The sequence below is a fragment of the Oncorhynchus masou genome, unplaced genomic scaffold, assembly GCF_036934945.1.
Source record: "Oncorhynchus masou masou isolate Uvic2021 unplaced genomic scaffold, UVic_Omas_1.1 unplaced_scaffold_1577, whole genome shotgun sequence".
Classification (NCBI taxonomy): Eukaryota; Metazoa; Chordata; class Actinopteri; order Salmoniformes; family Salmonidae; genus Oncorhynchus; species Oncorhynchus masou.
In genome coordinates, this window is record NW_027005837.1 from 80,706 (window position 1) to 93,581 (window position 12,876).

General features: G+C 44.5%; 12 non-coding genes across 12 annotated transcripts; all 12 read right to left on the minus strand.

The window, feature by feature from the left end:
• Nucleotides 1-562: 562 nt before the first annotated feature.
• trnal-aag (transfer RNA leucine (anticodon AAG)) lies at nucleotides 563-644 on the minus strand. Its single transcript has one exon. It is a non-coding gene; the product is annotated as a tRNA-Leu (tRNA).
• A 1,244-nt stretch (nucleotides 645-1,888) lies between these two features.
• On the minus strand, nucleotides 1,889-1,982 carry trnai-uau (transfer RNA isoleucine (anticodon UAU)). The gene is made up of 2 exons: nucleotides 1,945-1,982; nucleotides 1,889-1,924 (listed from the first exon to the last, which is right to left on the minus strand). It is a non-coding gene; the product is annotated as a tRNA-Ile (tRNA).
• Nucleotides 1,983-2,904: 922 nt separating this feature from the next.
• On the minus strand, nucleotides 2,905-2,998 carry trnai-uau (transfer RNA isoleucine (anticodon UAU)). The gene is made up of 2 exons: nucleotides 2,961-2,998; nucleotides 2,905-2,940 (listed from the first exon to the last, which is right to left on the minus strand). It is a non-coding gene; the product is annotated as a tRNA-Ile (tRNA).
• Nucleotides 2,999-3,915: 917 nt separating this feature from the next.
• On the minus strand, nucleotides 3,916-4,009 carry trnai-uau (transfer RNA isoleucine (anticodon UAU)). The gene is made up of 2 exons: nucleotides 3,972-4,009; nucleotides 3,916-3,951 (listed from the first exon to the last, which is right to left on the minus strand). It is a non-coding gene; the product is annotated as a tRNA-Ile (tRNA).
• Nucleotides 4,010-4,927: 918 nt separating this feature from the next.
• Nucleotides 4,928-5,021, minus strand: trnai-uau (transfer RNA isoleucine (anticodon UAU)). Its single transcript has 2 exons — nucleotides 4,984-5,021; nucleotides 4,928-4,963 (listed from the first exon to the last, which is right to left on the minus strand). It is a non-coding gene; the product is annotated as a tRNA-Ile (tRNA).
• Nucleotides 5,022-5,936: 915 nt separating this feature from the next.
• Nucleotides 5,937-6,030, minus strand: trnai-uau (transfer RNA isoleucine (anticodon UAU)). The gene is made up of 2 exons: nucleotides 5,993-6,030; nucleotides 5,937-5,972 (listed from the first exon to the last, which is right to left on the minus strand). It is a non-coding gene; the product is annotated as a tRNA-Ile (tRNA).
• A 918-nt stretch (nucleotides 6,031-6,948) lies between these two features.
• trnai-uau (transfer RNA isoleucine (anticodon UAU)) lies at nucleotides 6,949-7,042 on the minus strand. The gene is made up of 2 exons: nucleotides 7,005-7,042; nucleotides 6,949-6,984 (listed from the first exon to the last, which is right to left on the minus strand). It is a non-coding gene; the product is annotated as a tRNA-Ile (tRNA).
• A 911-nt stretch (nucleotides 7,043-7,953) lies between these two features.
• Nucleotides 7,954-8,047, minus strand: trnai-uau (transfer RNA isoleucine (anticodon UAU)). The gene is made up of 2 exons: nucleotides 8,010-8,047; nucleotides 7,954-7,989 (listed from the first exon to the last, which is right to left on the minus strand). It is a non-coding gene; the product is annotated as a tRNA-Ile (tRNA).
• Nucleotides 8,048-8,965: 918 nt separating this feature from the next.
• On the minus strand, nucleotides 8,966-9,059 carry trnai-uau (transfer RNA isoleucine (anticodon UAU)). Its single transcript has 2 exons — nucleotides 9,022-9,059; nucleotides 8,966-9,001 (listed from the first exon to the last, which is right to left on the minus strand). It is a non-coding gene; the product is annotated as a tRNA-Ile (tRNA).
• A 919-nt stretch (nucleotides 9,060-9,978) lies between these two features.
• On the minus strand, nucleotides 9,979-10,072 carry trnai-uau (transfer RNA isoleucine (anticodon UAU)). Its single transcript has 2 exons — nucleotides 10,035-10,072; nucleotides 9,979-10,014 (listed from the first exon to the last, which is right to left on the minus strand). It is a non-coding gene; the product is annotated as a tRNA-Ile (tRNA).
• Nucleotides 10,073-10,989: 917 nt separating this feature from the next.
• Nucleotides 10,990-11,083, minus strand: trnai-uau (transfer RNA isoleucine (anticodon UAU)). The gene is made up of 2 exons: nucleotides 11,046-11,083; nucleotides 10,990-11,025 (listed from the first exon to the last, which is right to left on the minus strand). It is a non-coding gene; the product is annotated as a tRNA-Ile (tRNA).
• Nucleotides 11,084-11,999: 916 nt separating this feature from the next.
• Nucleotides 12,000-12,093, minus strand: trnai-uau (transfer RNA isoleucine (anticodon UAU)). Its single transcript has 2 exons — nucleotides 12,056-12,093; nucleotides 12,000-12,035 (listed from the first exon to the last, which is right to left on the minus strand). It is a non-coding gene; the product is annotated as a tRNA-Ile (tRNA).
• Between the last annotated feature and the right edge of the window lie 783 nt (nucleotides 12,094-12,876).

The following is a 12,876-nucleotide window of genomic DNA, read 5'->3' on the forward strand; positions in this document are numbered from 1 at the left end:
GCTGTTTCTTCCATTGTGCACACTGAAAATTAGTTTCTGCTTTTATGTCTGAAGCAGATTGAATTTGGAAAACACGGCAGATAATTTCAAAAACAGACGTGGGAATTAGGGTAAAGACTGGATTCCTTTTATTTGTCCGGTGTCCTTGGTGGCCTTGTTTGGAATTACATTACAGTTTTCTGTTGAGAAAACGTTGCAGCGGTGAACTTTAAACCCACATCTCTGAAAGAATGCATCCTTAAATCCAGTACTCTGGACAGCTCGGCCACATTACCCACTGTTAAAATGGACTGCTGGGTCGTCGCCTTGCTCAGCACAACTTTCCTTGTTTACCATCAAGGCTTTGACATGAACAACCACCGGAAGGAGGTGCAACTGCCAGCACAAGAGCACAGGACTTGGTAGCTGGTTGGTTAAGGCGATGGACTACACTATTGAGTTGGAACCCCATCCGTGACACACAACATTTGTTCTTTTCTCCCTTGCATGGCCCTACATGAAAGTAAAAACGCTGAAATAAAGCAGAACATGTGACAGCTTGCGCAAACAAACTCAATAAAGATGGCAGTGGTGGGATTTGAACCCACGCCTCCTTAGAGACTGGAACCTTAATCCAGCACCTTAGACTGCTCGGCCACACTACCCAGCTCTGGAAAAATATTCACACTTTCTCGTCAGTTACCTAGGGCGTCTGCACTTCCTTGTATTTTAGTCTTCTTTTTCATTTTCTTCTTTAAAATATTTATGTATCTCATGTTGCTCTTGCTTCCGTCATCTTTTTTTCATTCTCTTTTTAAAAATCTTAATTTATCTCATGTTGCTCTTTCTTGCATTGTGTACACTGAAAATTTGTTTCTGCTTTTATGTCTGAAGCAGATTGAATTTGAAAAACACAGCAGATAATTTCAAAAACGGTAGTGGGAACTAGGGTAAGCCCTGGATTCCTTTTATTTGTCCGGTGTCCTTGGTGGCCTTGTTTGGAATTACATTACAGTTTTCTGTTGAGAAAACGTTGCAGCGGTGGACTTTAAACCGACATCTCTGAAAGAATGCATCCTTAAATCCAGTACTCTGGACAGCTCGGCCACATTACCCACTGTTAAAATGGACTGCTGGGTGGTCGCCTTGCTCAGCCCAACTTTCCTTGTTTACCATCAAGGCTTTGACATGAACAACCCCCGGAAGGAGGTGCAACTGCCAGCACAAGAGCACAGGACTTGGTAGCTGGTTGGTTAAGGCGATGGACTACACTATTGAGTTGGAACCCCATCCGTGACACACAACATTTGTTCTTTTCTCCCTTGCATGGCCCTACATGAAAGTAAAAACGCTGAAAAAAAGCAGAACATGTGATAGCTTGCGAAAACAAACTCAATAAAGATGGCAGTAGTGGGATTTGAACCCACACCTCCTTAGAGACTGGAGCCTTAATCAAGTGCCTTACACCGCTCGGCCACACTACCCAGCTCTGGAAAAACATACACACTTTCTCGTCAGTTACCTAGGGCGTCTGCACTTCCTTGTATTTTAGTCTTCTTTTTAATTTTCTTCTTTAAAATATGTATGTATCTCATGCAGGTAGAGCATGTGAGTCTTAATCTCAGGGTCGTGGGTTAGAGCCCCACGTTGGGTTATTTTTTTTCTCTCCCGAAGTACCAACTCACTTTGCGAAAAGCCAAACGCTTGGATTTTCCAGAAGGCATGCCACACTGCATTGCTGATGTGTCAGGCAAAGCTGGTAATGCAGAAGACTATGCAATTGAATCGCAGCTGTGCCTGCACTCTGACCTGTTATCTCAAAGACATACCAATTACTTATGAAATAGATTGAATAAATTACCATTTTCTGGACAAGAAATAGACAGTCAGATGGTTCAAGAAAAGCAGTTGCTCCTGGTGAGGTTCGAACTCACAACCTCGGCATTGCTTCACTGCATACTGCTGTATAAGTACCACTCGCTAACCGACTGCGCCACAGGAGCTACACAATGCACTCTCACTGATCACCATATTATGCACAAACATAGCTGTACGATGTTCAGTCCAAGTCAATACTACAATTGATCTGCCTGGCAAGCTCAGGCATTTGACCATGAGCGTCTTAATATCAGAATCGTAGTGTCGATACCAAATATTGGGTGATTCTTGTCTGAGCCGAAGCGCCAAATCACTTTGCAAACAGACTTTTGAGCAGGCTTGCCACCCTGCATTGCTGACGTGTCAGGCATAGCTGGTGATACAGAAGACTATGGATTTGAATCCTTGCTGTGCCTCCACTCTGACCTGTTATCTCAATAACATACCAATTAATTATGAAACGTTCTCCTAAGTGTATTGAATTAATGCTCCTTTTCTGGACAAGAAATAGACAGGGAGAGGTTTCAAGAGGAATACTTGCTCCTGGTGGTGTTTGAAAGTACAACCTTGTCATCTAATTGCTGTGTACTGCTGTATAAGTACAACACGCTAACAGATTGCACCACAGGATCCATCAACAACACTCTCACTTATCGCCATATTTTGCACAATTGGAGCTGTACGATATTCTGACCAAGTCAAAAAAACTGTTAAGGTACTTAGCTAGCTCAGTTGGTAGAGCATGAGATGCTTAATCTGAGGTTTGTGGGTTCGAGCCCCACGTTGGATGATTTTTTTTCTCTGCCGAAGTACCAACTCACTTCGTGAACAGCCAACCGCTTGAATTTTCGAGCAGGCTTGCCACCCTGCATTGCTGATGTGTCAGGCAAAGCTGGTAATGCAGAAGACTATGCATTTGAATAGCAGCTGTGCCTGCAATCTGACCTGTTATCTCAAAGACATACCAATTACTTATGAAACATAGATCGAATGAATGATCCTTTTCTGGACAACAAATAGACAGTCAGATGGTTCAAGAAAAGCAGATGCTCCTGGTGAGGCTCGAACTCACAACCTCGGCATTGCTTCACTGCATACTGCTGTATAAGTACCACGCTCTAACCGACTGCGCCACAGGAGCTACACAATGCACTCTCACTGATCACCATATTATGCACAAACATAGCTGTACGATGTTCAGTCCAAGTCAATACTACAATTGATCTGCCTGGCAAGCTCAGGCATTTGACCATGAGCCTCTTAATATCAGAATCGTAGGGTCGATACCAAAAATTGGGTGATTCTTGTCTGAGCCGAAGCACCAAATCACTTTGCAAACAGACTTTTGAGCAGGCTTGCCACCCTGCATTGCTGACGTGTCAGGCATAGCTGGTGATACAGAAGACTATGGATTTGAATCCTTGCTGTGCCTGCACTCTGACCTGTTATCTCAATAACATACCAATTAATTATGAAACGTTCAACTAAGTGTATTGAATTAATGCTCCTTTTCTGGACAAGAAATAGACGGGGAGAAGGTTCAAGGGGAATACTTGCTCCTGGTGGAGCTTGAACGCACAACCTTGTCATCTAATTGCTGTGTACTGCTGTATAAGTACAACACGCTAACAGATTGCACCACAGGATCCATCTACAACACTCACGGATCACCATATTTTGCACAAACGGAGTTGTACGATATTCGGACCAGGTCAAAATAACAGTTGAGGTTCCTAGCTAGCTCAGTCGGTCGAGCATGAGACTCTTAACCTCAGGGTCGTGGGTTTGAGCCCCACGTTGGGTGTTTTTTTTCTATGCCGAAGTACCAACTCACTTTGCGAACAGCCAAATGCTTGGATTTTCGAGCAGGCTTGCCACCCTGCATTGCTGATGTGTCAGGCAAACCTGGTAATGCAGAAGACTATGCATTTGAATGGCAGCTGTGCCTGCAATCTGACCTGTTATCTCAAAGACATACCAATTACTTATGAAACAGATCGAATGAATGATCCTTTTCTGGACAATAAACAGACAGTCAGATGGTTCAAGAAATGTAGATGCTCCTGGTGAGGCTCGAACTCACAACCTCGGCATTGCTTCACTGCATACTGCTGTATAAGTACCACGCGCTAACCGACTGCGCCACAGGAGCTACACAATGCACTTTCACTGATCACCATATTATGCACAAACATAGCTGTACGATGTTCAGTCCAAGTCAATACTACAATTGATCTGCCTGGCAAGCTCAGGCATTTGACCATGAGCCTCTTAATATCAGAATCGTAGGGTCGATACCAAAAATTGGGTGATTCTTGTCTGAGCCGAAGCACCAAATCACTTTGCAAACAGACTTTTGAGCAGGCTTGCCACCCTGCATTGCTGACGTGTCAGGCATAGCTGGTGATACAGAAGACTATGGATTTGAATCCTTGCTGTGCCTGCACTCTGACCTGTTATCTCAATAACATACCAATTAATTATGAAACGTTCTCCTAAGTGTATTGAATTTATGCTCCTTTTCTGGACAAGAAATAGACGGGGAGAAGGTTCAAGGGGAATACTTGCTCCTGGTGGAGCTTGAACGCACAACCTTGTCATCTAATTGCTGTGTACTGCTGTATAAGTACAACACGCTAACAGATTGCACCACAGGATCCATCTACAACACTCACGGATCACCATATTTTGCACAAACGGAGTTGTACGATATTCGGACCAGGTCAAAATAACAGTTGAGGTTCCTAGCTAGCTCAGTCGGTCGAGCATGAGACTCTTAACCTCAGGGTCGTGGGTTTGAGCCCCACGTTGGGTGTTTTTTTTTCTATGCCGAAGTACCAACTCACTTTGCGAACAGCCAAATGCTTGGATTTTCGAGCAGGCTTGCCACCCTGCATTGCTGATGTGTCAGGCAAAGCTGGTAATGCAGAAGACTATGCATTTGAATCGCAGCTGTGCCTGCAATCTGACCTGTTATCTCAAAGACATACCAATTACTTATGAAATAGATCGAATGAATGATCCTTTTCTGGACAACAAATAGACAGTCAGATGGTTCAAGAAAAGCAGATGCTCCTGGTGAGGCTCGAACTCACAACCTCGGCATTGCTTCACTGCATACTGCTGTATAAGTACCACGCGCTAACCGACTGCGCCACAGGAGCTACACAATGCACTCTCACTGATCACCATATTATGCACAAACATAGCTGTACGATGTTCAGTCCAAGTCAATACTACAATTGATCTGCCTGGCAAGCTCAGGCATTTGACCATGAGCCTCTTAATATCAGAATCGTAGGGTCGATACCGAATATTGGGTGATTCTTGTCTGAGCCGAAGCACCAAATCACTTTGCAAACAGACTTTTGAGCAGGCTTGCCACCCTGCATTGCTGACGTGTCAGGCATAGCTGGTGATACAGAAGACTATGGATTTGAATCCTTGCTGTGCCTGCACTCTGACCTGTTATCTCAATAACATACCAATTAATTATGAAACGTTCTCCTAAGTGTATTGAATTAATGCTCCTTTTCTGGACAAGAAATAGACGGGGAGAAGGTTCAAGGGGAATACTTGCTCCTGGTGGAGCTTGAACGCACAACCTTGTCATCTAATTGCTGTGTACTGCTGTATAAGTACAACACGCTAACAGATTGCACCACAGGATCCATCTACAACACTCACGGATCACCATATTTTGCACAAACGGAGTTGTACGATATTCGGACCAGGTCAAAATAACAGTTGAGGTTCCTAGCTAGCTCAGTCGGTCGAGAATGAGACTCTTAACCTCAGGGTTGTGGGTTTGAGCCCCACGTTGGGTGTTTTTTTTCTATGCCGAAGTACCAACTCACTTTGCGAACAGCCAAATGCTTGGATTTTCGAGCAGGCTTGCCACCCTGCATTGCTGATGTGTCAGGCAAAGCTGGTAATGCAGAAGACTATGCATTTGAATCGCAGCTGTGCCTGCAATCTGACCTGTTATCTCAAAGACATACCAATTACTTATGAAAAGATGAATGAATGATCCTTTTCTGGACAATAAATAGACAGTCAGATGGTTCAAGAAAAGCAGATGCTCCTGGTGAGGCTCGAACTCACAACCTCGGCATTGCTTCACTGCATACTGCTGTATAAGTACCACGCGCTAACCGACTGCGCCACAAGAGCTACACAATGCACTCTCACTGATCACCATATTATGCACAAACATAGCTGTACGATGTTCAGTCCAAGTCAATACTACAATTGATCTGCCTGGCAAGCTCAGGCATTTGACCATGAGCCTCTTAATATCAGAATCGTAGGGTCGATACCAAAAATTGGGTGATTCTTGTCTGAGCCGAAGCACCAAATCACTTTGCAAACAGACTTTTGAGCAGGCTTGCCACCCTGCATTGCTGACGTGTCAGGCATAGCTGGTGATACAGAAGACTATGGATTTGAATCCTTGCTGTGCCTGCACTCTGACCTGTTATCTCAATAACATACCAATTAATTATGAAACGTTCTCCTAAGTGTATTGAATTAATGCTCCTTTTCTGGACAAGAAATAGACGGGGAGAAGGTTCAAGGGGAATACTTGCTCCTGGTGGAGCTTGAACGCACAACCTTGTCATCTAATTGCTGTGTACTGCTGTATAAGTACAACACGCTAACAGATTGCACCACAGGATCCATCTACAACACTCACGGATCACCATATTTTGCACAAACGGAGTTGTACGATATTCGGACCAGGTCAAAATAACAGTTGAGGTTCCTAGCTAGCTCAGTCGGTCGAGAATGAGACTCTTAACCTCAGGGTTGTGGGTTTGAGCCCCACGTTGGGTGTTTTTTTTTCTATGCCGAAGTACCAACTCACTTTGCGAACAGCCAAATGCTTGGATTTTCGAGCAGGCTTGCCACCCTGCATTGCTGATGTGTCAGGCAAAGCTGGTAATGCAGAAGACTATGCATTTGAATCGCAGCTGTGCCTGCAATCTGACCTGTTATCTCAAAGACATACCAATTACTTATGAAATAGATCGAATGAATGATCCTTTTCTGGACAACAAATAGACAGTCAGATGGTTCAAGAAAAGCAGATGCTCCTGGTGAGGCTCGAACTCACAACCTCGGCATTGCTTCCCTGCATACTGCTGTATAAGTACCACGTGCTAACCGACTGCGCCACAAGAGCTACACAATGCACTCTCACTGATCACCATATTATGCACAAACATAGCTGTACGATGTTCAGTCCAAGTCAATACTACAATTGATCTGCCTGGCAAGCTCAGGCATTTGACCATGAGCCTCTTAATATCAGAATCGTAGGGTCGATACCAAAAATTGGGTGATTCTTGTCTGAGCCGAAGCACCAAATCACTTTGCAAACAGACTTTTGAGCAGGCTTGCCACCCTGCATTGCTGACGTGTCAGGCATAGCTGGTGATACAGAAGACTATGGATTTGAATCCTTGCTGTGCCTGCACTCTGACTTATCTCAATAACATACCAATTAATTATGAAACGTTCTCCTAAGTGTATTGAATTAATGCTCCTTTTCTGGACAAGAAATAGACGGGGAGAAGGTTCAAGGGGAATACTTGCTCCTGGTGGAGCTTGAACGCACAACCTTGTCATCTAATTGCTGTGTACTGCTGTATAAGTACAACACGCTAACAGATTGCACCACAGGATCCATCTACAACACTCACGGATCACCATATTTTGCACAAACGGAGTTGTACGATATTCGGACCAGGTCAAAATAACAGTTGAGGTTCCTAGCTAGCTCAGTCGGTCGAGAATGAGACTCTTAACCTCAGGGTCGTGGGTTTGAGCCCCACGTTGGGTGTTTTTTTCTATGCCGAAGTACCAACTCACTTTGCGAACAGCCAAATGCTTGGATTTTCGAGCAGGCTTGCCACCCTGCATTGCTGATGTGTCAGGCAAAGCTGGTAATGCAGAAGACTATGCATTTGAATCAGCAGTGCCTGCAATCTGACCTGTTATCTCAAAGACATACCAATTACTTTTGAAAAAGATTGAATGAATGATCCTTTTCTGGACAATAAATAGACAGTCAGATGGTTCAAGAAAAGCAGATGCTCCTGGTGAAGCTCGAACTCACAACCTCGGCATTGCTTCACTGCATACTGCTGTATAAGTACCACGCGCTAACCGACTGCGCCACAGGAGCTACACAATGCACACTCACTGATCACCATATTATGCACAAACATAGCTGTACGATGTTCAGTCCAAGTCAATACTACAATTGATCTGCCTGGCAAGCTCAGGCATTTGACCATGAGCCTCTTAATATCAGAATCGTAGGGTCGATACCAAAATATTGGGTGATTCTTGTCTGAGCCGAAGCACCAAATCACTTTGCAAACAGACTTTTGAGCAGGCTTGCCACCCTGCATTGCTGACGTGTCAGGCATAGCTGGTGATACAGAAGACTATGGATTTGAATCCTTGCTGTGCCTGCACTCTGACCTGTTATCTCAATAACATACCAATTAATTATGAAACGTTCTCCTAAGTGTATTGAATTAATGCTCCTTTTCTGGACAAGAAATAGACGGGGAGAAGGTTCAAGGGGAATACTTGCTCCTGGTGGAGCTTGAACGCACAACCTTGTCATCTAATTGCTGTGTACTGCTGTATAAGTACAACACGCTAACAGATTGCACCACAGGATCCATCTACAACACTCACGGATCACCATATTTTGCACAAACGGAGTTGTACGATATTCGGACCAGGTCAAAATAACAGTTGAGGTTCCTAGCTAGCTCAGTCGGTCGAGAATGAGACTCTTAACCTCAGGGTTGTGGGTTTGAGCCCCACGTTGGGTGTTTTTTTTCTATGCCGAAGTACCAACTCACTTTGCGAACAGCCAAATGCTTGGATTTTCGAGCAGGCTTGCCACCCTGCATTGCTGATGTGTCAGGCAAAGCTGGTAATGCAGAAGACTATGCATTTGAATCGCAGCTGTGCCTGCAATCTGACCTGTTATCTCAAAGACATACCAATTACTTATGAAATAGATCGAATGAATGATCCTTTTCTGGACAATAAATAGACAGTCAGATGGTTCAAGAAAAGCAGATGCTCCTGGTGAGGCTCGAACTCACAACCTCGGCATTGCTTCACTGCATACTGCTGTATAAGTACCACGCGCTAACCGACTGCGCCACAAGAGCTACACAATGCACACTCACTGATCACCATATTATGCACAAACATAGCTGTACGATGTTCAGTCCAAGTCAATACTACAATTGATCTGCCTGGCAAGCTCAGGCATTTGACCATGAGCCTCTTAATATCAGAATCGTAGGGTCGATACCAAAAATTGGGTGATTCTTGTCTGAGCCGAAGCACCAAATCACTTTGCAAACAGACTTTTGAGCAGGCTTGCCACCCTGCATTGCTGACGTGTCAGGCATAGCTGGTGATACAGAAGACTATGGATTTGAATCCTTGCTGTGCCTGCACTCTGACCTGTTATCTCAATAACATACCAATTAATTATGAAACGTTCTCCTAAGTGTATTGAATTAATGCTCCTTTTCTGGACAAGAAATAGACGGGGAGAAGGTTCAAGGGGAATACTTGCTCCTGGTGGAGCTTGAACGCACAACCTTGTCATCTAATTGCTGTGTACTGCTGTATAAGTACAACACGCTAACAGATTGCACCACAGGATCCATCTACAACACTCACGGATCACCATATTTTGCACAAACGGAGTTGTACGATATTCGGACCAGGTCAAAATAACAGTTGAGGTTCCTAGCTAGCTCAGTCGGTCGAGAATGAGACTCTTAACCTCAGGGTCGTGGGTTTGAGCACCACGTTGGGTGTTTTTTTTTTCTATGCCGAAGTACCAACTCACTTTGCGAACAGCCAAATGCTTGGATTTTCGAGCAGGCTTGCCACCCTGCATTGCTGATGTGTCAGGCAAAGCTGGTAATGCAGAAGACTATGCATTTGAATCGCAGCTGTGCCTGCAATCTGACCTGTTATCTCAAAGACATACCAATTACTTTTGAAAAAGATTGAATGAATGATCCTTTTCTGGACAATAAATAGACAGTCAGATGGTTCAAGAAAAGTAGATGCTCCTGGTGAGGCTCGAACTCACAACCTCGGCATTGCTTCACTGCATACTGCTGTATAAGTACCACGCGCTAACCGACTGCGCCACAAGAGCTACACAATGCACACTCACTGATCACCATATTAAGCACAAACATAGCTGTACGATGTTCAGTCCAAGTCAATACTACAATTGATCTGCCTGGCAAGCTCAGGCATTTGACCATGAGCCTCTTAATATCAGAATCGTAGGGTCGATACCGAATATTGGGTGATTCTTGTCTGAGCCGAAGCACCAAATCACTTTGCAAACAGACTTTTGAGCAGGCTTGCCACCCTGCATTGCTGACGTGTCAGGCATAGCTGGTGATACAGAAGACTATGGATTTGAATCCTTGCTGTGCCTGCACTCTGACCTGTTATCTCAATAACATACCAATTAATTATGAAACGTTCTCCTAAGTGTATTGAATTAATGCTCCTTTTCTGGACAAGAAATAGACGGGGAGAAGGTTCAAGGGGAATACTTGCTCCTGGTGGAGCTTGAACGCACAACCTTGTCATCTAATTGCTGTGTACTGCTGTATAAGTACAACACGCTAACAGATTGCACCACAGGATCCATCTACAACACTCACGGATCACCATATTTTGCACAAACGGAGTTGTACGATATTCGGACCAGGTCAAAATAACAGTTGAGGTTCCTAGCTAGCTCAGTCGGTCGAGAATGAGACTCTTAACCTCAGGGTCGTGGGTTTGAGCCCCACGTTGGGTGTTTTTTTTCTATGCCGAAGTACCAACTCACTTTGCGAACAGCCAAATGCTTGGATTTTCGAGCAGGCTTGCCACCCTGCATTGCTGATGTGTCAGGCAAAGCTGGTAATGCAGAAGACTATGCATTTGAATCGCAGCTGTGCCGGCACTCTGACCTGTTATCTCAAAGACATACCAATTACTTTTGAAAAAGATTGAATGAATGATCCTTTTCTGGACAATAAATAGACAGTCAGATGGTTCAAGAAAAGCAGATGCTCCTGGTGAAGCTCGAACTCACAACCTCGGCATTGCTTCACTGCATACTGCTGTATAAGTACCACGCGCTAACCGACTGCGCCACAGGAGCTACACAATGCACTCTCACTGATCACCATATTATGCACAAACATAGCTGTACGATGTTCAGTCCAAGTCAATACTACAATTGATCTGCCTGGCAAGCTCAGGCATTTGACCATGAGCCTCTTAATATCAGAATCGTAGGGTCGATACCAAAAATTGGGTGATTCTTGTCTGAGCCGAAGCACCAAATCACTTTGCAAACAGACTTTTGAGCAGGCTTGCCACCCTGCATTGCTGACGTGTCAGGCATAGCTGGTGATACAGAAGACTATGGATTTGAATCCTTGCTGTGCCTGCACTCTGACCTGTTATCTCAATAACATACCAATTAATTATGAAACGTTCTCCTAAGTGTATTGAATTAATGCTCCTTTTCTGGACAAGAAATAGACGGGGAGAAGGTTCAAGGGGAATACTTGCTCCTGGTGGAGCTTGAACGCACAACCTTGTCATCTAATTGCTGTGTACTGCTGTATAAGTACAACACGCTAACAGATTGCACCACAGGATCCATCTACAACACTCACGGATCACCATATTTTGCACAAACGGAGTTGTACGATATTCGGACCAGGTCAAAATAACAGTTGAGGTTCCTAGCTAGCTCAGTCGGTCGAGAATGAGACTCTTAACCTCAGGGTTGTGGGTTTGAGCCCCACGTTGGGTGTTTTTTTTCTATGCCGAAGTACCAACTCACTTTGCGAACAGCCAAATGCTTGGATTTTCGAGCAGGCTTGCCACCCTGCATTGCTGATGTGTCAGGCAAAGCTGGTAATGCAGAAGACTATGCATTTGAATCGCAGCTGTGCCTGCAATCTGACCTGTTATCTCAAAGACATACCAATTACTTTGAAAAAGATTGAATGAATGATCCTTTTCTGGACAACAAATAGACAGTCAGATGGTTCAAGAAAAGCAGATGCTCCTGGTGAGGCTCGAACTCACAACCTCGGCATTGCTTCACTGCATACTGCTGTATAAGTACCACGCGCTAACCGACTGCGCCACAAGAGCTACACAATGCACTCTCACTGATCACCATATTATGCACAAACATAGCTGTACGATGTTCAGTCCAAGTCAATACTACAATTGATCTGCCTGGCAAGCTCAGGCATTTGACCATGAGCCTCTTAATATCAGAATCGTAGGGTCGATACCAAAAATTGGGTGATTCTTGTCTGAGCCGAAGCACCAAATCACTTTGCAAACAGACTTTTGAGCAGGCTTGCCACCCTGCATTGCTGACGTGTCAGGCATAGCTGGTGATACAGAAGACTATGGATTTGAATCCTTGCTGTGCCTGCACTCTGACCTGTTATCTCAATAACATACCAATTAATTATGAAACGTTCTCCTAAGTGTATTGAATTAATGCTCCTTTTCTGGACAAGAAATAGACGGGGAGAAGGTTCAAGGGGAATACTTGCTCCTGGTGGAGCTTGAACGCACAACCTTGTCATCTAATTGCTGTGTACTGCTGTATAAGTACAACACGCTAACAGATTGCACCACAGGATCCATCTACAACACTCACGGATCACCATATTTTGCACAAACGGAGTTGTACGATATTCGGACCAGGTCAAAATAACAGTTGAGGTTCCTAGCTAGCTCAGTCGGTCGAGAATGAGACTCTTAACCTCAGGGTTGTGGGTTTGAGCCCCACGTTGGGTGTTTTTTTTTCTATGCCGAAGTACCAACTCACTTTGCGAACAGCCAAATGCTTGGATTTTCGAGCAGGCTTGCCACCCTGCATTGCTGATGTGTCAGGCAAAGCTGGTAATGCAGAAGACT